Source organism: Macaca nemestrina, chromosome 10 (genome assembly GCF_043159975.1).
Source record: "Macaca nemestrina isolate mMacNem1 chromosome 10, mMacNem.hap1, whole genome shotgun sequence".
NCBI classification, from domain to species: Eukaryota; Metazoa; Chordata; class Mammalia; order Primates; family Cercopithecidae; genus Macaca; species Macaca nemestrina.
Genome location: NC_092134.1, coordinates 6,085,459 through 6,112,626, shown reverse-complemented (window position 1 = coordinate 6,112,626; position 27,168 = coordinate 6,085,459). Strand labels below are relative to the sequence as shown.

The 27,168-nt window shown below is 41.5% G+C and overlaps 2 long non-coding RNA genes and 1 pseudogene across 2 annotated transcripts; 2 read left to right on the top strand and 1 right to left on the bottom strand.

The window, feature by feature from the left end:
- Positions 1-27,168, top strand: LOC105495426 (transmembrane protein 132B-like; annotated as a pseudogene).
- Positions 9,177-14,130, bottom strand: LOC105493482 (uncharacterized). The gene is made up of 2 exons (XR_011608682.1): positions 13,886-14,130; positions 9,177-10,230 (listed from the first exon to the last, which is right to left on the bottom strand). It is a non-coding gene; the product is annotated as an uncharacterized lncRNA (long non-coding RNA).
- Positions 14,218-26,501, top strand: LOC139356604 (uncharacterized). Its single transcript, XR_011608681.1, has 3 exons — positions 14,218-14,413; positions 25,369-25,473; positions 25,983-26,501. It is a non-coding gene; the product is annotated as an uncharacterized lncRNA (long non-coding RNA).

The following is a 27,168-nucleotide window of genomic DNA, read 5'->3' as shown; positions in this document are numbered from 1 at the left end:
ATGAAAGGTGAGTACAGGAAGTCCTGAACTCATACTGTAGCAGTACAGTCTATCAGGGAGGAAGAAGGGGTCATTCCTATCAGCCCTAGATGGGAAAATCCCAAGGAAGAACTCAGGAACCTCTGCCTAGACTATGTGTTCATCCTTCCACAAACACTGCAGCTAGGAGGATGGCTGCATGACCACCCCCGTCTTGGGCCTGAGACTGGTCAATGCACAGGGCTTGTCACTGAGGGACAGAGCACAGGAGTGGCCCTGAATCAAATGAGCCATGCTCCACTGCCAAGCAGCAAAATGAAATGACTAACAGGAAGGTTTAGTTATCTCCTGTGGTGAACAAAGTAAGAACCGACTCCCCTAAAGACGTATGTATCCCAATACCCAAAACTTGTGAATGTGTTACATTACATGGCAAAGAGATATCAAGGTTGAAGATGGGATTCATGTTGCTAATCAGTTGACTTTAAAATCAGGGGATTATCCTGGATTCCGGGCTGACCTGACCTGATGTGGTCAAAGGGTCTTTAAGAGTGAGGAGCAGCTACTCAGGGGGCTGAGGTGGGAGAATACCTTGAGCCCAGGGAGTGCAGCTGTCTGCGTAATAAGATATTGGCTGCACCTGGCTACTCATAAAGTGTGGACTGGGACATTTAGACACATTCACAGTTCACGCATGTCTGACTTCAAGGAATCTAGTGGCCTTGTTGAAGAAGGCAGCTCTAAGGAGCAAAATTCGTATCACGGCCATGTGATGCCTCTGCAGACTTAAGGCTTGGGCCCAAGAGATTTTGGGAATCAGGTTTTTCCAAGGTCATTTGTGAGATGGGTGAGTAGGCAGACCTTCTAAATTCTCTGAGCCTTTACTTATCAGTGAAATGAGAGTAAACATACAAGCCAGTTTCACATCACAGGATTGTAGTGAACGAAAACAAACTAACGTCGTCAATGTGACCTAAGTTGACAGGAAAAGCTCGGTGAAAACATAAATAAAAACAATATTTTTCTTCAAACATAACCCTCACTTTCTGTATATTACCCATGAAAGATAAGGAACCTTACTGTCTAATTTTGGAGTCGAACCATTGGCTGTACTTGGTGTTGGACAGTGAATAAAAATATTTAAAAATATTTAAAATTCTGTTTTTGGCACAACATGTAAAATTACTAGAGTCTTGTATTCTATTATTTCTTATACAACTATGGAAAATATTTTCTAGCTAATGTATACAGAGTAATATTTTGGAGATTGATCAATAGATACTCTTAATGAAACTAAATTGTTAATATAAAGTGTTAGTCCAACAAGTTAGTTGCCTAACATTCATTTTCTCCATAGCTGCTTTAATGATGGTACGTTTCTCTCTAGAACTAAATTTCAAGTGAATATTGAATTGGTTAGACTGATGCCTTTAGGCCATTAAAATTTTAAAATTCCTTTTTCCATTGTGCTTTCCTAGGGTACCTAGGAAAGTTTTCAGAGTCTACTCGTTATCATTCCATAAATATCTATGTCAAACTCGAAGGTAATGAAGTAGGGAGAGACAGCTAAGCACCAGCATTTAAACTGTTTTATTACACTTGCTCCATTCCTTTTTTTTTTTTTTCTTTTGAGACAGAATCTCACTCTGTCACCCAGGTGCGATCTTGGCTCACTACAGCCTCCACCTCCCAGGTTCAAGCAATTCTCCTGCCTCAGCCCCCCAAGTAGCTGGGATTACAGGAGCCTGCCACCACATCTGGCTAATTTTTGTATTTTAGGTAGAGATGGGATTTCACCATGTTGTCCAGGCTAGTCTCGATCTCCTGATCTCAGGTGATCGACCTGCCTTGGCCTCCCAAAGTGCTGGTATTACAGGAATGAGCCACCACACCCGTCTTACACTTACTCCATTTTATCAGCATATATATTAATTTTTTAATGTGATGATTCATGCACTTTGAATGCTCAGCAACAAGATGTGCATTCTTATTGAAATTTTAAATTATTACTAATAAGCTAATTCATGCCCTTTTATAAATGTATGAAATTATTACAGTTTGAATCAAAGAAATAAAATGCAGTAAGCTGTTCTCCTTAGAAATCTTTCTATTGGCAGGTGAAATCAAACAATTACGAAATGCTTTAATAAACCATTTCAGCAAATCCTACTTTTGGCAGTAAATTAGGAACATATTTTGGTATAAACATCAATGGTGTTATAAAGTTGTTGTTAAAAATAAAACATCCTTGCCATTATAATGATTTGTTTTCCTATACAGTATATATACACATATATATGTGTATACATATATACATATTTCCTATACATATTTCAAAGTTGGTTGTTTTTGTTTGGTTATACCGTATGGAGCAGAGACACAGGTTTTCACTTTTATTTTTGAATATCCTCTTCCCCTCTCTTAGCTCCCTCTTGGATAAGGGACGGGGATTTTCCTGGGTGACTGGTCATCAACACAGAGCTGGGCGTGTGGCTCTTGGCTGACTTACCTAAAGATACAAGAGAGTGGTTTCCTAGGATATCCTTCAAGTTCCTAAAGATGAGTGACTCCCAGAAACTCTTGAGATTTAGGTTGGTGAGGGTATGTTAGTCCGATTTTATGCTACTACTGATAAAGACATACTCAAGACTGTGTAATTGTTTTTTTCTTTTCGAGATGGAGTCTCACTCTGTCAGCCAGGCTGGAGGGCATTGACACAATCTCAGCTCACTGCAACCTCTGCCTCCCGAGTTCAAGCGATTCTCCTGCCTTAGCCTCTGGAAGAGCTGGGACTACAGGCGCCCGCCACCACCCCTGGCTAATTTTTGTATTTTTAGTAGAGAGAGGGTTTCACCATATTGGCCAGGCTGGTCTGAAACTCCTAACCTTGTGATCTGCCCACCTCGGCCCCCCAAAGTGCTGGGATTACAGGTGTGAGCCACCGCACCCAGCCAAGACTGGCTAATTTATAAAGAAAAAGAGGTTTAATGGATTCACAGTTCCATGTGTCTGGGGAGGCCTCACAATCATGGTCAAAGGCAAAAGGCACTTCTTACATGGCAGCAGACAAGAGAGAATAAGAACTAAGCAAAAGGAGTTACAAAAAGCCATCAGATCTCATGAGACTTATTCACTACCAGGAGAACAGTGTGGGGGAAACCACCCCCATGTTTCAATTATCTCCCACCAGCTCCCTCCCACAACACATGGGAATTATGGGAGCTACAGGTCAAGATGAGATTTGGGTGGGGACACAGTCAAACCATATCAGAGGATAACTTGTCCCTCTCAGTTTTCATATCCCGCAAGGAAGATCAGCATCAAGTACTTGCAGCTGAGATGGAAATTCTTGAAGCTTCTCTCTGCTTTTTGTTTAGTCTGTCCTGTCCTTTACAGCAATGCTCCATGACATGGAAAAAGTTTCTGCTCAGATGTTTTTTATATACCCATCACAGGTCCAAATGCCATTTCCTTGCAGCAAGTTTATCTGTGCAGTTGACAGGCTTCTGTTAGACCATGGCAAAAGGATTCTATTTTTCCACTTTTACCAAAGCAGGCAGTTTTTGACACTTAGAAATTCCATTTCAGGTACTACAAGTAAGTACCAAATTGCTACCTATTCACTATAATTATTGCCAGTTCTAAAATGCTCCCACATCTTTAGAGTTTTAGCAGATCATTTAAAAAGAGTATCAGCAGCATTATGTCTTTGAAGCAGAATGGAATTATAATGCATCCTTTTGCCAAATACCTCAGGCTAGGAGTGTATTGCCTTATCTGCATTTTTTTCTATCTGTTCTGGTATAAATAATATTATTGTGAGTGGTGGTCTAATTAGTTGCCCTTTAAAATAATTTGGATGTATTTCCTAATCTTCAAAATATTTTAAGAAGGTACAAAATAAAATTCAGTCATAGAATGTGAAATAAGTCAATGTGTACTTCCTAATTCCATGTACTTATTAATATGTATTGTTCTTCACATCAGTGGGATAGAGATCATCACTAATGACTGTCCGATGCATGTCAAGAACTGTTTAAGTTTACAGAGCACTAGAGGTTATTTTTCTAATTCTGTATATTGAAATAATTTTTGGCATCAACATTTATGTGAATAAATTTTTCAAGTATGAAATATATTTATCATAACACAAACTTTTGGTTCTTTTTGAATTTTTGTATGTTGATGTTTCAATGTCACCTTTAAGGTTCAATGAGATGGTTACTGTCTCATTATTACATGATGTGGTTGGTCTGTCTTGAGTTCAGATGATGCTTTGTGGTTGTGGAGGGTGAAAGCCAAGGGCTTTTGATTAAGTTAAACATGATGATTAGTGACCTTGTTTGAAGACCAAGAGGAAGAGTGTCCTTGCCATGAGTAAAGGAAATGCTGAGGTCAAATTTGAACCAAGTAGCAATGAATACCAAAGACACGGCAATGATATCAAGGGCATAAACTGATACTGTAAAGACCACTTCAGTGATTCCATAGCGAGTGAAGGAAATCAGGAGAGAGCGGTTCAGGAATGATTTCAACAGGGTCACCTGTTGGTCATGTTGAAAGAGGAAAGTACCAACAAAAGCATAAGCCCCCAGTCTCCCATGGAAGAAAATAATAAATGACTCAAAAATGGTGGTCCAGACAGCTTCACAAGCTTCCCCACCCAAGAGAAGTCACTGGAGCCCAGTAATCCTAGTGACCTCAAGGGGGCTAACGGAGTTCGAGATAGGCATGTATGCCCTGCTCTGCGTCTCCTTCTTGGCCATTCTGGTCTTCTTGATCAACTGCATGGCGTTTTCCTGGAAACACAGACACAAAAGGTTTGCTGTGAGTGAGCAGGGCAATGTCCCCCATTCTCACGACTGGGTCTGGCTTGGGAATGAAGTGAGACTTTTGGAGAACCCTGTTGGCATTACACTCCCATCGGAGGAGTGCACAACCATGATAGACAGGGGCCTGCAGTTCAAGGAGAGAAATTTCCTTCTGAACAGCAGTTCCCAGAAGACTTCTCATAGCCAACTATTTAGACTTTCTGACTACGTCTATGAGAAAGAAATTAAAAATGAACCTATGAATTCTTCAGGACCAAAGAGGAAGAGAGTCAAGTTCACTTCCTACACCACCATCCTGCCAGAGGACAGCGGACCATACACAAATTCCATCCTGTTTGACAGCGATAACATCAAGTGGGTCTGCGAAGATATGGGGCTGGGGTACTTGCAGATTTAAAATGTTTTCATATGGGCCTGGTATGGTGGTTCATGCCTGTAATCCCAACACTTTGGGAGACCGAGGTGGGAGGATCCTTTGAGCCCAGGAGTTTGAGACCAGCCTGGGCAATATAGTAAGACTCCGTTTCTACAAAAAACTAAAACAATTTTTTAATTTTTTGAATCACCAAGTCAGGTGTGGTGGCCTAAACCTGTATTCCAAGCTACTCAGGAGGTTAAGACGGGAGAATTGCTTGAGCCTGGGAAGCAGAAATTGCAGTGAGTTATGATCACACCAGTGCACTCCAGCCTGGGTGACAGAGGGAGACCCTGTCTCAAAACCAAACAAACAAACGAACAAAACTTTCTTATGTTTGAATTCTACTACACGCTTTCTGTTTTTCAGAGAGTTGGAGCTGTGAGTTTGGTCACCAATAGAGGGTAATCTAGCACAGAATAATTTCTCAGGGGATTATTAATTAGATCTCTGGTGTCAGAGTCCTGCAAATCAAATGCAAATATGTAATGAGCCAGGGTGTGCTTTTAACACAGCCCACATAGGCATTGCTGAAGTATTAGGAATGGTTTTATATATGACCTGGTACAGGCTCAGTGCTAATTCATAGAAATAAATTCAGCCAAAGGCCTTGATACCCATCTCATGACAAACAGCTGTTTGCAATGAGAAAGAATTTGACAGATGTTTAATTCTTTGATACCGGTAAGGTACAGTGGACAGTTATTGCCCTTGGTGTGAGACTAGGCTTGTGTGAAATTGATGCCCTTATACTGAAAGAATACACTGAGACTATAAAGACCACCTCCGTGATCCCACAGAGCATTAAGGAAACTAGGAGAGAGTGGTTCAGGAATGATTCCAACATGGCGCACCTGTTGGCCAAGAGGAACGTACCACAAATAGGACAACCCCCAGTCTCCCGTGGAAGGAAATAAGAATGTAGCTGCCTTATTTGTAACAAACACTGCTCATTGTTTTCACAGACATTTATAACAACATCTGCTTGTTGTGGGTTTTACTGTTGTTTGCTTTTTTTGTTTTTTGTTCTTGTGGTTTTTTTCTGTTGTTTTTGACTTCTAGAGGTCTTTTTAAAACATGTAAAAATATTTTTTAATTGTAAAAATATTATGTTTTATTTGAGACATGCTTTGTTTACACAGAAGTTTAATTCATTGAGATTAGCCATGGCTTTTTTAATTTTATTTTTTACTTATTTTTTAAATTTTAAAATTTTATTGTTTTATTTTTGTTTAACTTTTGTCTTAGGTTTTGGGATACTTGTGAAGGTTTTTTACATAGGTAAACATAGGTCATGGGGTTTGATGTACATATTATTTCATCACCCAGGTATTAAGCCCAGTACCCAATAGTTATTTTTTCTTTTATTTTTTCTTCAGACAGAGTCTCACTGTGTTGCACAGGTTGGACTGTAGTGGCACATCTCAGTTCCTTGCAACCTCCGCCTCCCGAGTTCAAGCTTCTCCTGCCTCAGGCTCCTGAATAACTTGGATTACAGGTGTGTGCCACCACACCCAGCTAATTTTTTTGTATTTTTAGTAGAAATGAGGTTTCACCATGTTGGCCAGGCTGGTCTTGAACTTCTGAATTCGGGTGATCCACCTACGTTAGCCCCCCAATGTGTGGGATTACAGGCCTCAGCCAGCGTGCTGGCCCCAATATTTACCTTTTCTACTCCTCTCCTTCCTCCTATTATCGTCCCTGAAGTAGACCCCAGTGTCTGTTATTTCCTTGTGTTCATAAATTCTTATGATTTAGCTCCCACTTATAAGTGAGCACATGTGATATTTAGTTTTCTGTTCCTGCCTTAGTTTGCTAAGAATGATAGTCTCTAGCAAGAGATTAGCCATTTTATTTTAATTAATGGAATCCATATTGAATTTCAGGTTTTCTCTACTTTTCCATACTGTACTGCCTATTAATAGAAACTAATCAACTTATCCTCACTTTGTTTCCTTCCTTTTCTCATTGACGTCTTATGTTGGCAATGCATGAGAGATCTTACTTACCAATATTAACAACCAGTGAGAAAGGGTCAATTTTCAACATGAATTTTGCAAAGGTGGGGGAATATCTGTGAATCACATGCAATTCTTGTATTTTGTTATCTGGTGGCCGAACATTCATTGGAAAAGTATGAAAACAAAAAATCTCAAAGAAAACACCTGTTTTCATATGAGTATTTTCTGAAAAACATATTTTGCCACCCAGGCTCAAATATAAAACCAGCATTAATAAGTACAAAAAGAAAACCCCTAGGAAACAGCTGCAGATTAAAACTGTCATTTAAAAAAATAAAAAGAAAAATAAGAAAAGCATTCACATCCATAATCCTAGCAAAGTTGAAACTTTCATGGGATGTGTACTGAGATTGAAAATCAACAAGTATGCTCAATCAAGTCATGAAAATGAGTGGATCAGGAAAAATATGAATGAGCTCTGAAGCTCAAGCTCAAGAGGCAGTTGTCGAGAACACAGGGACTGGAAAAATAATTGTCAAAGAAAAAAGAAATTACTCAAATCTCAAATAGCTTTTAAAATAGAAATTATTGTTGAAATAATAGTATTATATTGTCGATATTAAGCAAATACAATACTAAGCAAATCAAGATTTTTAGAATAAGAAAATGAGACAGTATTTTAATTTATTAAGACGAGATGGCTAAAAGAGCAGATATTGGGCTAGTAAGACCTCAGTGTGGGCTCTATCAAGCCATTGGCATATTTAATAAATAGACCTGGAAGGACATAGAGGAATTACCTTGGACATTTTCATGACCACAAAGGGCTGATGATTGAGCTATTCAAAACAGAAATGTTCAGGTCATCTATTGTATTGTTATTTTTAAAATATAACTTTTATTTCAAGTTCAGAGGTACATGTGCAGGTTTGTTACTAGGTAACCTTGTGTCATGGGAGTTCGTTGTGCAGATTATTTTGTCAGTCAGGTATTAAACCTACTGTAACCCATTAGTTATTTTTCCTAATCCTCTCCCTCCTCCCACCCTCCAGCCTCCGACAGGACCCAGTGTGATTGTTCCCTTCTATGGGTCCATGTGTTCTCAGCATTTAGCTCCCACTTACAAATGAGACAGCGGAAGTTGCTTATCAGCTTATTGAGCTTTTGGGTCTCGACTGTAGGGTTTTGGAGATATAGGATCATGTCATCTGCAAACAAGGATTGTTTGACTTGCTCTCTTCTTATTTGGATGCCCTTTCTTTCTTTCTCTTGCCTGATTGCTCTGGCCCGGACTTCCAATACTATGTTGAATAGGAGTCATCCATCCTCAATGATGCTGAGAAATCCCTGCCTCACTTTTACCCAGTGGTTCATGTGACCTTGTTTTTCCAAACACAGCCCCAGGCAGAGACTTGGGAAGATCCCCTGGATTGTCAGAAGTTAAGAAGGGAGACAGCCTGTGCAGGATGGATCTCTGAGCAACAAAATGAGATTTGCTTCCCACCTTTGTGCCCCAAATCACTAGAATTTATTACCTTGTCAAGAGGTCTTTGTATAATATATACATTATATTTTACACATTCTGTCTTTATTTTCAGTAGAGCAAGGAAAACTAGAGGACTCTTAGTTACATGTGTTCAGCCAGATGTCTATGTATATGAACGCCACAACCTAAACCCACATTCCCCTCGGAACTCATCAAATTGATGACCAAGAAGTTCTCCTAGCATCTCTTGCTAATAGGAATAAAGAGTGTGAGCAACGTACAAATCACAGGTTTAATGGGCTTGACTGTTAAACACAGGCATTCAGCTGATTCTTTGTTAAAATGGGGGTGAAGAATTGAGTCTGCTGATGCTTGAAAATTCTTGAAATTTGTCTAGAGAATGAAGCATTTGCTGGAAAAAAAAAAAAAAGTTTGCAAAGCGATTGCTAACGCCTAGTAGAAAGTTCCTCAGCTAGCCAAAGAAAACCACTGCTTTCTTCTTTATCTTTTCTTTTTTTATTGTTGCTATTATTGTTTTTAATTGGGTTATTTGTTTCTGCCACTGCTGCTTTTCAAAGGATTTGGTGGAGAAGTAGCTGAAAACCCACCTCAATACCAAGCCACACAGGTAAGTTCACCGGCATGTTCACCGAAACATAATTAGAAAACTAGGCTTGTGCATTTTGAAAGGCATTTTCCATTTTCTTCGCATCTGTATCCTCAACAGAAAAGGGTTTTTGTTTTCCTTTTTACTTTGTGTGACCTGAATTGCATCAGGGAATGAGTCTCCTTCACCCACTGGGTATCTCCGTTAACAGATCCTGGGTGTGACTTCGTTTTGTGGGAGTATTTTCATGGACAAGAGACAGGACATGTCCTTACTCATGAGCACTGGGATTAAAACAACATGGAAAGCAGGGTATTTCCCATGGTGTGGAGCTTGGCGTGCTGAAGCCAACTCAGGGTACTGCATGCAAAGGTGGTTTCTCAATGAAGTGGTTAAGGCACTTCTGCCCTGAAAAATGGCTTCAGGAAGAAAACAGGGGTCACCTCTATTTGTCTGCTCCTACTAAGCTCAAAGTAAAAACACAAATAGAAGAGTTGAATGCCCACTGACAAATTAAACTGTTAAACAAACCCATAACTTTACATTTCAATGTACTATACAGCAAGTGAAGGAACATTTTGGTGGGAAGCGATAAGGCCTTCAACTAATCTTACATTTGGCATGGATATTCATCAGACTAACAGAAAGTCATCGAAGTTTCATCCGCTCTCTTTCCCTGATCACTGGGCAGCACAGGTTATAGCCACTCTTATTTTCTAGCTGACTGCTTTTCAACAAACACGCCTGCGATATGTAAACTGAAGCGGGGGTTGGGAAAGAACATAGATGATAACTTCTGGAAATTCAGTTCCCTGGACATCTGTGGAAGTCTGTGCAGCATGCTGATACTCATATTTCTACCCCACGGTTTTGGGAAGTAAGAGAGGAATCCGTGCATCCAGGCTTTCAGAGATCATTATGCTGGGCTTCTGCTCCTAGATTTCCAGCTGCTGAAAACAAGAAAAAGTAAATATCTGTGTAATTTGACATTTAGATTTATAAACATGCATTAACTTTTTTCCACACATGCTCTTTTTGCAGAAATTGAAAGTAATGTAAACAATTTTAAAAGGTATTTAATCGGCCGGGTGCAGTGGCTCACACCTGTAATCCCAGCACTTTGCGAGGCTGAGGAGGGCCGATTGCCTGAGGTTGGGAGTTCGAGACCAGCCTGGCCAGCATGGTGAAATCCTATCTCTACTAAAAATGCAAAAATTATCTGGGCGTGGTGGCACACCCCTGTAATCCCAGCTACTCGGGAAGCTGAGGCAGGAGAATGGCTTGAACCTGGGAGGGGGAGGTTACAGTGAGCTGAGATTGTGCCAATGTACTACAGTTCTAAAAGACCAAGACTCCGTCTCAAAAAAAAAAAAGTTTAATCTGAAAAGGCATAAAGAAGTTGAATCTCTAAAAAATTAACTTTCCTTTTTCCTACAAACCTGAGTAAAAGTTTTTTTCCAGATGTCCCCATTTGATGATAAGAGAAACAGGACAAATATTTCTTACTTTCTAATCAGCAGAGCAAACTACCTAAAAACTTAGCATTTTAGTGGCTGAGGCCTTGGCTCCCATTTTGCTCTTTTGCATTAATAGCTTGATTATGTATATGTGTAAGGGCAAGAGTTTTGTATGGGGCCAAGAGTGAAAGATGCTACTGGCCCAGACATGCAGAGTTCTGGAGACATAAGAAAGACTCAAGACAACTGAGGAGTTGCTTGGATCCCTGAAGATTGCTGCAGATGTTTCAGGATTGGGGGCGAGTTATTTACTAAACTTTTTACAAGCCATCCTGTTGGCTACCACGCACTTCACGAAACTGTCAGCTTTGCCATTTTGGCAAATGCCATCCTTTGTCATTGGTATGGAAAGGGAAGTCTTAGTTGGATGTGTCTTAATGATCAATGGCTCCCCCTTTTCCAAACATCACAATCATCATATAATAATAGACATACAACTTAAAAATTGTCTTTGTGAAACTAATCTGTGAAACTGCATGCTTTTATGAATCTAAAAAGCTGGCAGAAAATGATCCTGAAAGGCTGGGCATGGTGGCTCACTCCTGTAATCCCAGCACTTTGGGAGGCCGAGGTGGGCAGACCACGAGGTCAGGAGTTCGAGACCAGCCTGGCCAATATGATGAAACCCCGTCTCTTCTAAAAATACAAAAATCAGCCTGGTGTGGTGGCAGGCCCCTATAATCCCAGGTACTCGGGAGGCTGAGGCAGAAGAATCACTTGAACCTGGGAGGCGGAGGTTGCAGTGAGCTGAGATTGCACCACTGCACTCCTGCCTGGGTGACAGAATGAAACTCTGTCTCAAATATATATATATTAATTAAATATATATATTATTTATTATTATAAATAATTATAAAAATAAATTATTTTATTAATTATTTCTTAATATAAATAATCATATATATATTTAAATATATATATATACACACACACACACACACACACAAAGTTATGGCTGGGGGTGGTGGCTCATGTCTGTAATCTCAGCACTTTGGGAGGCCAAAGTGGGCACATCACTTGAGGTCAGGAGTTCGAGACCAGCCTGGCTAGCATGGTGAAATACGATCTCTACTAAAAAAAAAAAAATACAAAAATTAGCAGGTGTGGTGGCACACACCTGTAGTCCCTGCTACTTGAGAGGCTGAGGCACGAAGATCTCTCGAACCCAGGAAGCAGAGGTTGCAGTGAGCTAAGATCACACCACTGTACTCCAGCCTGGGTGACAGAGTGAGACCCTGTCTCCTAAAAACAAACAATCTAAATTTACATAATTATTTATGTAAACATAATTTAGGTAATTTAGGGGAACTTGTTCCCCCTAGAATATAGAAAACCTGAGCCACAGATCCCAGCATTTTCTCTCCAGATCTCACTATGCATTTATGCCGTGTAGTAAATGCAGTTCCAATAAAAGAAGAAAAAGTGGAATTTGAAAATGAAAAATGGCATTCATGAAAAAAAGTATACCTTTATTTTGACTTTTGTTTGCAAAATGCAAATACTACATATCAGATTTTTAAAATTCACATCATTAATATGCATCAATGATCTCTTTATGAATTTGTAAAATTTAGATAAGTTATGGTGCCATGTTTGCTGTGTTTATCTTTTAGAATTTTTTAATGGAGGAAAATTTGGAGAAGGACATGACCTGAGCCTATGTTTCATGGGGTGCCCTTACTTGACACAATCAGGACACTATCACTTTCCAGATGGAAAATAACGATCCAAATGCTTTAATGTCCATTAGGGAAATTATCCTCCCAGTCCAAGAAAGCAATCATGTTATCAATTCATAATACTGGGCGGTCTTCATGTTCTACGAGATGTCTTCAAAACGTCATTGCTACAGTAGGTCATTTTTTTACACGATTTTTAAAAATTTTATTTCAAAATGTGGGCTTATTTCCTTAGGTCCTACAAAGGATGAAAGTATAGAAAAACCTTTTTACATATCTGCATTGTCTGTAGGAATAAACCACTTTGCAAATAGTGAGATGGATGCTATGTCTTAATTTGTTGTCCACGTGATGACGACTTTTTACTCCTTTAGATGGTTTAATTCACTCTTTATATGATGCAATTCTCTTTGCTGCTTTCTTTGCACAAAGATACTGTGAAAATATAGGGAAAGAGGTAATTCACAGCTTTCACTTTTCATTGTTACACTTGGAACTGAAGTGACCCATTACTTGATTTTGAGAGACACTATAGACCCAAGTGTTAAAATTAAAAGAATAAAGCTTCTAAGAGAAAACGGAAGATAAAACTCTTTGCTATCTTGGGTTTAGGAAAGATTTCTTAATCAGATCTCAAAGTTGCTAACAATAAATTAATAAAATAATTGAGCTTATAAACATTTTTAAAAATTCTTTTCCTGATCCTGGAGAGAATTGACTTAAGAGTCTGACACCTTTTACAGTGTGATAAGAAACATTTACAATTTATCCTCTCTGAGCCTGCTACCTGGAAGCTTCATCTGCATGATAAGAATCTTGGTCTCCACAACCCTTTATCTGAGCCTAGACCTTCTCTTCTATGGATATCTGGTCTTTAGACAACCTCTTTCAACCAACTGCCAATCAGACAATCTTTGAATCCGCCTACGACCTGGAAGCTTCCACTCTGAGTTGTCCCGCCTTTCTGGACCACTGATGTCTTCTGTCTCCCCGGAATGTATAAAGCCAAGCCGTGGCCTGACCACCATGGGCACTTGTTCTCAGGACCTCCTGAGGCCGTGTCACGGCATGTCCTTAACCTTGGCAAAATAAACTTCTAAATTGATTGAGTCTTGTCTCAGATACTTTTTGGTTTACAACGTGAAATATATTATGCCTCCACTGCACTCATTATCATGGGAAAACACCTCAAAAAAAAATAAATAAATAAAAACAAACCAACAAAAGACAGTAAAGACCTTTGTACCGTCCATTATTTTTCTGCCCTAGTATTTGTGGCCGGATCAAAAACAAACCAGACAAGGACTCTGAGGGAGGGAGATTTCTCTGACACCTGTAGGTAGGATCAGGCTTCCAGGGCTGCAGAGGGAAGAGTTTCAATAAGAGGAGGAAAAAGCAGTGATAATGACCTTCATGAGTCCTCTACTGCCGACTGTCTGGGCTGCAGTCCCCTGGCACATTTCCTTGCAGAGAAAGGACAGCAGGAGTGGGCTTCCTGATTTCCTGATTTGCTGATTTCTCTGAGGCCAGCAGGTGCCTGGAGTGGCCTTTGCACCCCCTGCTGGTCGTTCTGGCTGCACACAGTCTCATGCCTTGTGAGTGTGAAACCAGGTGCTGTCTCGTTCCCCAGGTTGAATGCAAGAGAATGCTTGGGTAGAACTTTGTTACCCAATGAAGCCTCCTGGCTCTCTAGTCCCTGGTAGTCTGTCCTGGTTGCCGGGTGCTTGTTTGCATTCCAAGCTCCACATTCCCCAGGGTCCAGTGTGGTCTTGTGTCTAAGCTGGTGTCTGGCCACCAGAGGCAGGCATGCAGGGCCTTGGCTACTGTACTAGGTCTGCTGATGGCCACAAGCCTTTACTCCCAGCTCTGCGTTAGCAGTGGGGGTGTCTGAAGGCTCAGGGGATACACAAGTCCTCCTGGTTCCTGGGGAGGTGATGGTAAGTAATCCTTCTTAATAGTCTTTAAAAAATACATAATTTGCTGGGTGCGGTGGCTCATGCCTGTGATCCCAGCACTTTGGGAGGCTGAGGTGGGCAGATCACGAGGTCAGGAGATCGAGACCATCCTGTATAACAAGGTGAAACGCAGTCTCTACTAAAAATACCAAAAATTAGCTGGGCGTGGTGGCAGGCACCTGTAGTCCCAGTTACTCGGGAGGCTGAGGTAGGAGAATGGCATGAACCCGGGAGGCGGAGCTTGCAGTGAGCCGAGATTGTGCCACTGCACTCCAGCCTGGGCAACAGAGCGAGACTCTGTCTCAAAACAAACAAACAAACAAACAAACATAGTTTAACACGGACAAAGCAAGTAATCAAAAGACTATCTGGCAAAGTGAAAAATGTTGTAAAATTCTTAACACATTTGACTAGATTATAAACCCAGGAAATTCTTGAGCTTCCTTCAAGATAGGCCAGCTCTTTGAGTGAGTTAGAAACACTGGGCTTGTCATCAGTTAGTACTAATATGAACAGGTCTATCTCTTTGTATAATGATAAAAGGGGCCTTGTTGAAAATAAGCCACAGGTGAGCCCCCTCTGTCCATGGTGAAGTGTGTATATGGGTCACTTTCAAAGTTAGATATGGTTTCTGTAAGATGAAGCCCGGCCATTCTAAGTCACTTGAGTGAAAACAGCTTACCAACCTGGCAGAAAAATAATTCACAACCTGAGAAAGCACTTTCTGGTCTTTAAAAACACTGAAAATTTCTTTTACAAGAAATTGAAGGCTGGAAAGAAAGGGAGAAGGACTTGAATAGACAGAAGGAAATTATTGGAACTCTCATGGATACAAAACACAAACCCTAAATGATAGATTTAGTTTAAGTGTCTGATGGAAACGTTTCTGACTATCACGTATCTACCAGCCAATAGAAAATAATGTAGAAGGTGGAAATCTGAAATTAAATATAAAGAGTGAATTATAAAATGAAGACCACATTGTCCATTAGGCAAAGTTCCTTTTGAGAAACCTTTTCATGCTTTTAAACACTTTCTCCTAGAGGAAAAAACTAGAAGACAGATAGTAAACCAAAAAAAAAAAAAAAAAAAAAAGAAAGAAAAAGAAAAAGAAAAATCTAACAAATACATTTCTTAGAACTCAAATTGAAAATATCCTATGGAAGGAAGAATCTTTCCATTTAGAAAATGTTCACGCAGGAAGTGAGAAAGCTTCTATAGAAACTTGAAATACCACCTGAACTTTATCAATGACAGATACATCAGGTATGGATTTACCATTTAACATTGGCGAAGAAACAGTCTAAAGTAAAAGGAAGCATCAGCCAGTCCCCTTGTAAGCTGGGGACCTAAGAAAAAAGAACAAAGGAACGGAATCAGAATTAGAAAGAAGCACTTTGATTTTATCAAAACCATTTTCTCTCCCCTAAGGAAAAAGCTTGTGATAACTAATTAGCAGCTCTGGTCACTGCAGAAATCTCAACGCCTTGAGAAAAAAAAATGCACAGGAGAAACACAAGTTAGACGGAGCTGAATTAAAGGTGAGCTTTTGGCAGGGCGCTGTGGCTCACGCCTGTAATCCTAGCACTCTGAGAGGCCGAGGTGGGCGGATCACCCGAGGTCAGGAGTTCAAGACCAGCCTGGTCAATTTGGTGAAACCCCGTCTCTACTAAAAAAAAAAACAAAAAACAAAAATTAGCTGGGCATGGGGGCGGGTGCCTGTAATCCCAGCTACTTGGGAGGCTGAGATGGGACAATCTGTTGAACCTGAGAGGCGGAGGTTGCCAGTGCACTCCAGCCGGGGTGGCTGAGTGAGAGAGACTCCATCTAAAAAAAAAAAAGAAAAAAAAAAAAAGCGAGCTTTTATGAAGTGGTCCTCATATCCCTGCAATCCCCAGTACAGCTCTGGGAGAGCCTTCAGAGGACACGGTGATCCACCGATAACCAGATCCGGGAGAAGGAAAGAGAACTAGCAACAGATGATCACCAAGTTGGAAAACTGTTTTTTCCCCCCATCTCCTATGCCAACAGTATCACCTTTTATAAAAATCTTTTGTGCTTTCTCTCTGTAGCAAGAGGAAAGCAGGGAAAAAGATATTTAAGAGTAGGTCTTAGTGTACACATTCTGCATAACCTAAGGATTTGGGAGCCCTTCACTCTCACGCCTGAATTCATCCAGTTTCAACAAATCAAAACAAGGAGGCAGTTCAGGGCCAATCTAACTGCTGTTATTTGTGAAGTAAAGGGCATACCTAACTTCCAAACCCTCCATGCTGTGCTTCAGAACTCTTAGAAAAAACCCAGTAATTGTACAGGCCATCCCTTCCAGCGATGGCTGGGGCCTCACTCCTCCTTCAGACTGGGGTTTCTGGGTGCTGGCATAATCCGCGACCCACACTGTGCCTGTACAAGCAGGGCTAACTAACAAAGGGCGGTGTGAACAGCTTTACGATGAATGTCATGGTAGGATTATTTTATGTACCAATAACTAAATCCCAACCATTCTGGCTTAAAAACACACAGACAAAGTTTCCAATAAGAAATGGAAATAAGGCCAGGTGCAGTGGCTCACGCCTGTAATTCCAGCATTTTGGGAGGCTGAGGCCGGCGGATCACCTGAGGTTGGGAGTTTGAAACCGGCCTGACCAACATGGTGAAATCCCGTCTCTACTAAAAATATAAAATTAGCCGGGCATGGTGGTGGATGCTTGTAATCCCAGCTACTCAGGAGGCTGAGGCAGGAGAATCGCTTGAACCTGGGAGGCAGAGGTTGTGGTGAGCCAAGACGCAGCCACTGCACTCGGGTCTGGGCAACAAGAGCGAAACTCCTTCTCAAAAACAAACAAACAAACAAACAAAAAAATGGAAATAAAATTTACCTGGAAAATTTCTTTAGATTAGTTGACTGTTGCTATATTTTTGAGCCAGGCCCTCAATGTCCTAAACAGTCTCCTAAGGAATTTTCCTTCTTTTCCCAAATATTCAATCTCTCTGTCTCTCTCGCTCTCCTGTATTGGCCGTATTCTCTTTCCATTTGGTAACGAATGTGCAGTGCCATGCTTTTATTCTACCAGTTTAGCAAATCATACTCACACCCCACACATACACAGGTGAAGTGGAGCTTCCTACTCCTAACCACAGTGGTCACTTCAGAAAAAGGCACGTAATTGAATGCCTGCAATAAGAACCCTCCACAAAAATTCCCTCCACAGGAACCATTAGGGACCACATTCTTCTCTTGGAGGACTCTTCGTTACATGTGTTCAGTCACATATGCATTTCTGAGGCCATCATTATAGGAAGGGACAGGACACATTCTGATGATCAAGCCAATTCTAAAGGATTTCCACATGAAAGGAGAGTGGTCAAATGACAGCTCCTCAAAGGACAACATGGAATGCAGTTACTAGAAAAAAGAAGCAAGGATGGACAGGCAGAATAACCAGGCGGGTGAGGGGGTGGGTAAACAGACTAGACAGAGGTGACTGTGTGGTGCCTCAAAAACTGTCCCGAGAACGGGGCAGAATGGAAACCGTATCACATGGGGCCACAGTGCTGGCCCAATGCCACTGCAAAAATCTGGATTTTCACCTCAGCAAACTACACAGATGGAAAGTCTCCTTCTGACCAAGATGAAGTAATCAAGACTAGATTCATGATCTCACCTGGAAAAAAAACAAAATTATATAAAATAATGGTCTTCAAGACATTAGGCATCAGACAATGTAGGACAGTGATTCCCTAAGAGATGGGAAATGATCAGGGTGGACCCTATGGCTGCCCCCGTCCATTGCCTAGAGAGACTTTTGCGTACGTTGCACAGAGCGAGGACCCAGCTGAAGCCTGGTGAACTTCCTCAGCTGCTGCCGTGGAGTAGGGATTCTGGGGGGACAATGGCAGCTGACATTTGCAAGCAGAGTTAACAAAGATGAGGAAAGTTGCACCTAGAAGAAACTCTTGGGCTATACAGAAAGCTCAGGTGAAGTCCTCAGCCGGATTCTGATCCACACATGCACGTGAGGTTAGCCAAGGAGGAACCACCTCAATGGGAGGGAGGGAAAAGCACTCAGAGCTCACAAAAGTACTCAGAGCTCACAATCCCCACCAGCCAGAATGGGAAGGTCACTGAAGCATTTGTAAGTCCTCTAAAGCACAAGGCTTTCTTGTGAATGGCGCGAGATGAAATTTCTTCCACCCAGTACTGAAGGTAAGCCCACCCCAGTCTCCAGTCCTCCTGACCCAGGCCCATAATAGGGTCCCTCTCACCAGTCTGATGGACCCAGATGTTTCCCGTGCTGGTTGTTATTTTGGGCTTGAGTTTAAACTCTGCTCACACACCCTGATACTATATATAAAGACATAAAAGCAAACAAACAAAAACAGCAGGAGAATTTGGGGCCTGTCTCTTGCATCTGGTGAGGTAGCCACAACTAGTTTTGTGCCCCAGCACACTCCAGGAAGCCTCAAAATCATGATGGTAACATCAACTTATTTGGTGAGTGTCCCCACGCACAATGCATCAGATGGTCTGCTAAGTGTTTTACGAGCATGATGCTCCATAACTCTCCCTACACGGGCCAGCTAAATGCAAAAAGCTGCATAACCCTTTCTTATTGAGACAGTGGGGAAGTAAGGATTTGAAATCATCTCTGTATCTGGCTATACTGTCTCTATGTGACAAAAGATGGAAACACAAAAGCTCAATGAACTATAGACAGCAGCCAAAATGTGTATGAATAACCCAAGGTTGCTCAGGGGACAGATTTGTATATCTAGAATCCAAAGGATAACCGTTAAATAAAAAAAATGCAGGCCATTTACAAGGGAATTGTCACATTGCCTCCACCCTTTCGCAGACCAATTTCCCCCAAATAGCTGTTTTGTGGTCAAATTAAAAATGGAACTATGGGTGGCACGGTGGCTCATGCCTGTAATCCCAGCACTTTGGAAGACCAAGGTGGGTGGATCCCCTGAGGTAGGGGGTCCAAGACCAGCCCGACCAACATGGAGAAATCCTGTCTCTACTAAAAATACAAAATTAGCCGGGCGTGGTGGTGCACGCCTGTAATCCCAGCTACCCCAGAGGCTGAGGCTGGAGAATCGCTTGAACCTGGGAGGTGGAGGTTGTGGTGAGCCGAGATCACTCCAGCCTGGGCAACAAGAGCAAAACTCCATCTCAAAAAAAAGAAAAAAAGAAAAAGGAACTATGTTATTTTTTTAGGTTTCGTTAAGGAAACTGAGGCCCAGGAAGTTGGAATGGCCCCACTGAAGGCACACAGTAAATCATTGCCAGCCCTGGATGCTAAGAACTCCTGTCCCAGCGGTTTTATTGATGAAACAGTCTTGTTAGCACTCTTGGCAGTACTAATGACTGGGCTTTTCCTCTCCTGTTATTATTCCAACCTAATTACTATGAGAAGCATCTGTTGTTGAACATGGCACCGTAGGCATAACCGTGATTAATTGGTTTTTATTAATTCCATTCAAAAAATTATGAAGTTTGGTTTTCCTTTAGAAAAATGAAAGCTGCATGCATATGTTACTCTTATGTTAACAATAAGGAAATAAAATGGCTAATCAACATAAGCACAATAACTTTGAAAACTGAGATCTCTATGGAAAGAGGTGAGGTAAGTTCCAGGGACAAGTTCCGCTTACAGGAGCGAGACACGCAGCTTTTGGCAAAGCACAGCAGGCAAAGGAGGCAGCTATAACATTAGACAAGCAATGAAACAGCGTTTGAGCAAATTCTTAATAGATAAATTGAGCTACCACGTCAGTTGGAATTGGAATGCCTGAGAATGCCCCACACAAGGGGCATCTGTACCAATACAAGAGAGTAATGTAGTCCCTGCCACTGAATAGGAACCTGTTTGCACCCAAGATCCTACACCCCTGCAGAAGAGAATCTCCCTGCCACTAAGGACAGAGTCAGTGATGCTGAGAAATCCCTGCCTCCCTTTTACCCAGTGGTTCATGTGACCTTGTTTTTCCAAACACAGCCCCAGGCAGAGACTCGGGAAGAGCCTGTGGATTGTCAGAAATTAAGGAGGGAGACAGGCTGAGCAGGATGGATCACTGAGCAATAAAATAAGATTTGCTTCCCACCTTTGTGCCCCAAATCCCAAGAATTTATTACCTTTTCCAGAGGTCTCTATGTAATATACACATGATATTTTATACGCTGTCATTATTTTCAGTAGAGCAAGCAGGGAAAAATGAACCTTTCGGGACCAGGTTCCCTGTCTGTGGTTTACATGTCCTCTAAGCATGCAAAAGTAGCATGGCCCCGGACCCCCAGCCCAGGGTCCAGCCAGCTGCCACCAATCCCTGGCCTTTCCTTGCCTCAAGACACTTGGGACTCGCCAGCCGTTTTATATTCCATTTACTGTCTAACCTTTTCCCTAAATGAGTTCCTTGGCTGGAGGATTTTTCTCAACCTGGACATCTGTAACTCCGATATTTTCTAGCTCAGATTCTTCCAGCGATTCAGGCTTTTGCTGAGCGTGACTATTCAGTAGGGCCTCTGGGATCAATTGCATCATTGGTGCTAATTCCTTAAGCCTTCCTTGTGTGTATACCATGTTCCAGTGTTCCCCTGAGTTGCGATGATAACAGAGATGTCAGATTGACTTTACAGTTAGCGCTGCATCTTAGAGAACCTAAAAGAAGCTGGGCACAAATGTCTAGGCTGTCTTTGGAGAGTTCTATTGATATAAACATAATTTAGGACCTCTGGGATCAGTGAGCTTCAAATTCCTGCCAACAAAACAGCAGAATGAATTTATTCATCCCTTGGATTTCTGTTCAGTCATGTCACCTGGGTTGCAATAGAATGAGGTGCAAGGGGCAGAGTGCCTGTGCTAAGGTAGGTTTAAAGGGCCTTGAATGTTCCACTGTCTGTCACAAACCTCTGCCATTCCTGTGCAACGACACGCCTGGGCTGATCGGTTCTAAGACAAAAGTGACAGCCATACAGAGCACAACCCCTTGAAGACAAGGTACCCCAGCCAGGTCCGGCATAGATCAGCCAGTCCCCAGGTAATCCACAAATGTCTGAGCCACAAATGATGACTGCTTGGGCTCTGAGGTGCTGTGGTTGGTTGCAGAACCATCACAGCCACAGTTAACAAATGCACATGGATTTAAACTGGTCCCTATTTGTCTTCTACACAGCACCTCTCAATGCCTGAAACACCCTTGTTATTTATGTATTTATGTACTTCAAGGTTAGAGGTTCTTCCTATTTTATTCTCCACTGTATCTCTGAGAAGTAAAGCAATGTTTGTAACATAGGAGTTTCTAAATAGACATCTGTGAATACATGAATGAATCTAAATCTCACATTAGCCCCCTGAGGTATTATAGAAACTTCCCTCATTCCTATTTTAGAGATATAGAAACAGAGGCACGGAGCTATGACAAAATTGTTCATTATCACATAGCCCGTGAGGGACTTGGGACTTCAGCCAACGGATATGTTTACATCAGTAGAACTCTCCAAAGTCAGCCTAGACATTTGTGCCCAGCTTCTTTTAGGTTCTCTAAGATGCAGCTCTAACTGTAAAGTCAATCTGGCATCTCTGTTATCATTGCAACTCAGAGGAACATTGTTTGTGGTTTCCCAGCAACCACTTTCTAGCTGACCCCCTCCCCACCCACATACACACAGCTCTCCCTTCTCATGGAAGCTGCAATTTGTTCAGTCTGTGTTAAGGGTTTTCACCAATGAATCCAGTGGGAAAGGTAAGAGAATTCACAGGAAGAAATAAATATTGTATGGGAGCCTTTTCGGAAAGCAAGAGAGAGAGTGAGAGGATGGCTCTCCCAGGCTGCCTGATAGTTGAGTTTATATAATAGGTATCTACGCACGTGCTCTCTTAGTGTTTATTGTACACTTGCTCTGTGACAGCCATCACTGTACCTGCAGAGGTTACAGAATACATAGGATGATGTGTCTTCTGTCCTTGAGGAGCTTATATACATATAAATAAATAAATAAATATAAATGAATATATATATTATATATATGTTCTATATTTTATATATATACATATATTTTTTTTTGAGATGGAGTCTCGCTGTGTCGCCAGGCTGGAGTGCAGTGGTGCGATCTGAGGTCACTGCAGCCTCTGCCTCTTGGGTTCAAGCGATTTTCCTGCCTCAGCTTCCTGAGCAGCTGGGATTACAGGCACGCACCGCCATGCCCAGGAATTTGTGGATTTGTAGTAGAGACAGGGGTTTCACCATGTTGACCAGGATGGTCTCGATCTCCTGACCTCGTGATCGACCCACCTCGGCCTCCCAAAGTGCTAGAATTACAGGCGTGAGCCACCGTGCCTGGCCGAGAAGCTTATATTTTTGTAGAGGGAAAAAATTTTTTTCTTAAGTCACAGGTAAATGAATATGGCAGGGCAGACAGAAAAACAGGGTATTGAGAAAGGTATCCAGGGAATGTACATTTGAAGTCAGTGGTCAGGAACAGGGTTTACTGTTTCAACGTAATGGTCCACAGACCCTTTTGGATAAGCTGCCACTGGAGGAAAGACTTGAGAGAGACGGGGAGTAAGTCACGTGGCTATACAGAGAAAAATACTGCTTCAGTCTTGATGGCAAAAGCAGTCAGAATTACCCTTGGGCATCCCTTAAGATACTTGAAAGTACAGGACAAGGGAATCTCTCCGCATGTCCAGGGCAGCCAATTTCCCTCCAGTGTTGAGGCTGAATGGCTGATCTTCAGCTGATCTCCAAAGGGAGAGGGTGCCTGGCACTCCAGGGCCAGGTAGTGTGAAAATACGAGGATCATGTCCAGGGTGATGTGACGCTCAGACTCAGAGACAGCACGGGACCCAGACAGAGGGGACAACAGGATCATTACGTGCGTTCTGGGTTCATTCTGGGGCATTCGATGTGCTGTTCAGTGTGGACAGCACATTTGAACCATTTAGATGGCCTTTCTTTATTATTTCCTTTGTCCTTTCTCTCTTTCTCTTTTTTTTTTTTCTTGTTTCTTCTCTCTTTCATGCATATAAATATCCTAATTTATGTAACCTCCAAGAAACCTATGCTACTTGTAACCAAAGAATGAAGGCATAGATTTATGTTTGCAAAAGTCGAAACTATAATCAATGGGTAGAAGCATTAGGGAAAAGACTTCATACCAAGAGCTACCCCAAAGAGAACTGGATTACCCTGGAAAATGAGCTCTGTCTCCGGCAGGACACAGGGGAGCTGAATGATCCTCTGTTATGGGATCAGCCAGGGAACTTGGCTGCAAATAACAGTAACAGTATTGATGTGACTTAAACAGAAATGAATTTATTGAAAATTAATGGGTAGTTCCCCAAATCCACTAACAGCCAAGAGGAAGCCAGCTGGAATTGCTGGAGGCTGGGCAGACCACGTAGCGGAGGAGCAATGTGGTTGTGAACTGGATGCTGGAGCTGCCACTGGTTCTGTCCTCGTGTCCCTGCTGCTGGATGCAAATGTCAGGGCAGGAATTCAGTGGGCCACGTCTAGCTCTCCTTCCCGTGCCTGAGCTGGCAGAAAGCAGGAAGAAGATTTGTGGTCTCATTTGACATCTTCAAACGGATCTAAAACTCAGCCCTTATCAGGAGTCACACAGTGGGGACCACCCAGCAAACGAAAGGCTGTTTGGATGCGAGGCCGTCTTCCCCTCCAAAATGGGTCAAATGTCCCCCAAAGCAACAGTTATTCTGGATAGTGTGATTTACAGAACTAGATAATCTTAAAAAGTCCTTCTATGTCTAACATTTTATAAGTAACAAGTGTGTTAAAATAAGAACCCATGGGAGAAATATATATAAACTTTCCAATTTTCAGAGATAAATTCTACTGCTGTATGACACATTTATGACTTCTGAGCTTTTACTGTAATTGACTAGGTTCCTCTGGTTTCAGCCATTCTACCAGTCTAGTACCCACCAGATACTTACTTAAGTTAGCATCCTACAGCTATATGTAAAAGAGATCTTCTCAAGTCAGCAGAGCTTAAAAGGACAATTTATTATGAGAAGCAAGATGTCCCATGGAATACAAAAGTTAAGTTGGAATGGGGTCTCCGTAACAGGGAAACAAAAAGCTCTGAAGCTTTATTTTTCTGAGATTTATTTTTCTCTGCCCCCCTGCATTTCCCCCTCTTTCTGTAGATCTAGTTTCTTTTCATGGCAGGCAAAAAATGATGTCTTTCATTTCCACGTTGGAATGTTATGGTCTGGCCGGGTCACGCCTTTCTTTTGGGAGCTGCTTTATTTTGTGTTGATTACATATTGATGATATCAACCATAGCATATGTTTTCATGACATATTGATGATATCAGCCATAGCATATGTTTTCCCAATCTTGTGAACAAAAACACGGCCCATATGAGGAGGTATTTGGCTGACGTTGAGGCGCCTTGTCTAGGACGTGGTATCTCCCAGGACATGCCATTTAGGTTTCAAGACACAATTAAACTTGACATCCGATTACAGTCACTGTTGGTTACAAACACAATTTTACAACAATTAACTGCCAAATTGCACCACCAAATTCAGTTAGGTAACATAAATTTCACCTTGTTATATACAATGATGAATTATGAAGGGCAGTGGGAATCTTTAAAATCAATTTTCATACTTCCAATAGTAGGTTATTCTTTCCTGAAAGAAACACACACACACACACACACACACACACACACACACAGAGCATCCTCTAATCAATGAAATACATTGCTTGAGAAGGAAGAGTGAGTTTATAATTTTATCACATACACATCACCCCACAATAATTCATTTATATACATTACATTTTTATCGCAATGCATGAGGTTTGTAATTTTGATGGAAGAATTTTAACGAATTGAGAACTTTGGAAAAGCTCTAGCGGCCCAGTTTTCAGGATTTTCATTAGTTAGTTTGCTTGTTTGTTTCAGAGTGAGAGTTTTGACCAGGAGCAGACACTGAGGACAGCAAAGATCACCTGGTACTCATCAAGCAGGACTTCTAGAGGCAAAGCTCCTTACCTGTGGAATTCAGAAGTAATTAGACTTCCCTATTATCCAAAGCAGGCATCTGGTACCAGCCTTCTTTCCCCAAAATGTATAAGTAACTAGAATTTCTACACGCTCCACAATGCATATGCGTCAGACCTCATTTTGCAACCCTTGATGACATCAAGGCACCAGAATGTCTACAAATGTAATCAGCTATCATGACCTACATGGCTAATATGGTCCAAACTTACCCTTAAGCTCCTGCTTTAAGGTCCATACACACCCCTAAGGAACATCCACTGTGGTGGGCTCAGTTTTCTCTTGCTGAGGCTCCCGCTGAGCTCCTCTGCAGTGTTCTTTCTTTCTAATAAAACTTTCCTTTTCATTCAGTCTATCATTGATGGGCATTTAGATTGATTCCATGTCTTTGCTATTGTGAATAGTACTGCAATGAACATATGCACGCATGTATGTTTATAATTGAATTATTTATATTCCTTTGAGTATACACCCAGTAATGGGATTGCTGAGTCAAATGGTATTTCTGTCTTTAGGTCTTTGAGGAATTGCCACCATGGAATACTATGTAGTCATAAAAAAGAAAGATAGCATGTACTTTGCAGGGACATGGATGGAGCTGGAGGCCATTATCCTTAGCAAACTAACGAACCTGTGTAACAAACCTGCACTTGTACTCCAGAACTTAAAATAAAAGTTTTAAAAAACCCTTTCCTTTTCAAACCTATACTGTTGTTGGTAAATTCTTCTTACTACCCGTGAGTAAATCACTTTTTGTTGCCAGAGATCTGACACCTTGCTCAGCAGGCACCTACCCTTTTTATTCCCCATATACCTGTCTAAGCAGGAATTGATGACTTAATAAATTTGAAGGAAGATTTTAGCAGAATGAGAATTTGATCAGAGCCTAGTGACTCTAACTAACAGACCTATCAGTAGATAGTCAAGGTTCTCCAGAGAAACAGAAGCAGTAGGACATGGGGCAGGGAAAAAGAGAGAGAGAAAGAAAGAGAAAGTGAGAGAAAGGTTCCAAGGAATTGGCTCACGTGCTAGGGACTAGCTAAGCAAATCTGAAATCTGTAGGGCAGGCTGCCAGAAAGGGCAGGCAAGAAACTCTAAGGGCCGGGAGCTGTGGTCCTGTGGTTCTTCCAGGCTGTGGCCCACAGGTGGAATTTCTTCTTCTCAGGGAAACCTCTTTCTAGTCTGGCAGTGAATAATGGCTAAATGGATTTTGCGGCTAAGGCTGCACAGGGGTATAGAAAAAGTTCAGCAGATATTATTAAAAGGCATTTAATCTCTAGGCAACTCAGCTAGATGAAATGCAATGAAAGAGTCGCTGCTTTTATCAGGAGAGATACATGAGGCATCTTTACCTAATAAACACCGTTTGTTATATTGAAGCTTTAGGGCTGAAGCTGATGAGTTGAAACTCTTTAAGAACAAAAATCTCTTTTGAAAATAATGCTGCACATTTAGGCATTTTTTTTTTCTCCTTTGGGATCTGAAGAAAATTTCCTACTTACTCTGCCTACCCCGCCAACCTTTCTTTGGCTTTTGTGATGTTTTATTCTGTAAAATCCACCCACAGAATGAGGACCACCTGTAAAGGTCATCAAAGGTTGTTTATTCAGATCTTACCAATAAGGGACTTAGCACGCTTTTCGTTTTGGCAGAGACTCCCAGGGGTTTTAAAAGAGTTTTATGGAAGCAAAGGAGTCTTAA